The sequence below is a fragment of the Condylura cristata genome, unplaced genomic scaffold (assembly GCF_000260355.1).
Source record: "Condylura cristata isolate star-nosed mole 26May11 unplaced genomic scaffold, ConCri1.0 scaffold00074, whole genome shotgun sequence".
NCBI lineage: Eukaryota > Metazoa > Chordata > Mammalia > Eulipotyphla > Talpidae > Condylura > Condylura cristata.
Window position 1 is genome coordinate 399,226 of NW_004567175.1, and position 2,608 is coordinate 401,833.

A 2,608-nucleotide genomic window follows, 5' to 3' on the forward strand; every position below is an offset into this window, starting at 1 on the left:
CTGGCACATCCCGCCCCCGCGACCTGCAGCAGTTCTGTGCCTCCCTCCGGCTCGCGTGACGGCGAGTGTGCCGCAGCGAAGGCCTCGGGCACGGGCAGGCTAGGTGCTGTTTCTGCACCTGGACACCTGAGCTCTTCTTGCCCTGCGGCGCCTCGGTATCGCGCCTGTGAATGACGTCTCTGCCCTTCTCGCCGTCGCTTCTGGAGTCTCTTAGCTGTGTGTTTCCTCTTCGGATGAGTCTGACAGACCGTGTGGCCTTTCGTGCAAACCTTCCCTGTTTGGGTAACTTGAATATGTGCATCATCTGTTTCTGTTGTTCTCTGTCCGCTCAGGTCTAGTCAGGACACTTCCCTGCTTCCCCGCACGCGCTCGGGGTATCTTCGCTCCCCTCCAGACCCCCTCGCGGCCCTCTGCCGTGGCTGGCCTCCCCATGCCTCATTTCGCAGTCGGCACTGTAGTTGCCTCTGGGATTCTCCGCCCCTTCGCCTCTGTAGCGCCTGACGAGTGCTCTGGCCCGGCACTCCCTCGCTTCCCGAGAGATGCTGCCTCATGCCTGGTCTGCAGTTTGGTTTGTTTGTGCCTCCTCTTTGCTTACAGTAGCGGCATGTGGCGGTGGTGTAACAGGGCGGCCCAGAGTGGATGGGGCGTCTGTCGGCGGGCCTCACCCGCGCTCACAACTCGGTTACGCTGCAGGAGCACACAAAAGGGTCATAACGGGTTTGTTTACAAAAGGGGACAGGAACAGGAACAACCCAGGGAAAGAGAGCGGGACACAGAGTCACTGAAACACCTTATCGCTCAGCTGACTGAACACACCGAGTCAGGCCGTCAGGAGAGCGAGAGGTGCAGTGGCCCCGTTTATCCCCAGGTAAATATTTATCCCAGAATTCCTGCCAGCTCCGCCCCTGGGTCCACGCAGTTCTCTCCCGGGTGCTGCTGGGAGTTGTAGTTTCCAGTCACTGGAGTAGGGGGCGGGGTCCGGAACGCTGGAGGAGGGGTGGACTCCACAGGACTCCCTTCCCCTTAACAATTCCCCCCTTTGGATTATACCACCATATCTGTGGTGGCACAGATCACAGGGGGCAGCCTGCATAGACGGTCTCCGTAACACTTCCAGTCTTTGTAGGGTTTGCAGCGTATGCAGAAGCAGCAGCAGTCACCAGCAGTGTTTATGAATGCCCAGGATGATGGTCATCATTGGAAAATAGTCCATCGTTGTAAGTGAAGAGAAAAAAAGTCCGATATATGTATATCAAAATAACAGGAACAAGCAAAAATCTTCAAAAACTGGTTTAACTTCTGTAAAAACAAGTTCTCTCAACCTTGATTCCAACTTAATCTAATGATGTATAACATGTACAAATTCAAGCTAACATTTAACCATATTTCTATTTTTGCATAAAATCACAGGGTCGACTAACCGAAGAGCAATTTTTAGTTGGCCTTGTTGGAACAGTCCTTAGAATCAGAGCGACCAGTAGATGTCCAGTCCACGGAGGCTTCAGGAACATCAGTGCCTGCAGATTCCACCTGGGGTCACCTATCCTCGAGGTTACCAGGGCTCAATATTGTCCAGTCTGGGTTGTCCAGGCCGTCCGATGGAGGCCAGCTTCCTCACCTTTTTCGGAGGCCCCTGGAGCCCTACAAACAGAGCAGCACATGCCCTGATACCACTGTCCATCCTGGTGAGGCGGCAGGGAGCTCAGGGCAAAGGCCACTCTGCCTCTGTCCTGTCTCTAAGAAGCTCAGTTCAGTGGCTCGGGGACCCTGAATTCCTGCCGCGCGGCCTTGTGCTCCCCTGTGCTACAGGGGTGTCCCCACAAAGCTCGGGGCGCAGGACCTGCAGGGACACTGGAGCGCGACCGCCAGACACGGGCCAGCTCTCACTGCGGCCGTGGGCCACGGGTGCTCACACAGGTGTCTGCCCGGAGAGGGGTGAGACTCCTCCACCTGCTTCTCCTGCCCCAAATCGATGAGGGCAGGTGGAGCCTCATAGCAAGACCCATCGTGATAAATATTTAGACAATGAGTGAAAACCTGAAGAAAGTAGGCAGAAAATATAGATTCGGCCGGTCACGCCAATTATGCCAATTATGTTAATCCACCTGTTTCAAAGATAGATCTTGGATAGAAACCTAGGACTGAAATAATCATTTAAAAAAATCCAGGAAATAAAAAGGAGAAAGCCTTCACCACCTCGAGCTTGCACACGGATCCTAAGTTAAATACACACCAACCGCCCAAGGAAAACAAGTTAACGCCATCAACCCACGAACATGTCGTTCTTCAAAAGAACCCCTTAAAGACGGAAAAAGAAAACGCAGACTGGGAGCAAACCTCACGCCTGGAGGAAGGTGGTTTCCCCTCGGTCTGCACTGGGGTCTGCATTGGCCGGAGGCTGTGCAGGCCGTACTGGACAAAGGTTGCCCCCGAGGGGCCTGGCCAGGGCAACGCGGAGGCAGACGCCCGGGCGCCCCTGCGCGGAGCTTCATGCAGACAGGCAGGCGTGAACCCCAGGGAGTGCGCATTGCCTCTGTCATGGAGATGCAGGGTCCCCCAAGGCAGAGCGCTGAGGCGCCAGCTCAGCACCCTTCTGTCGGGGCCGGGC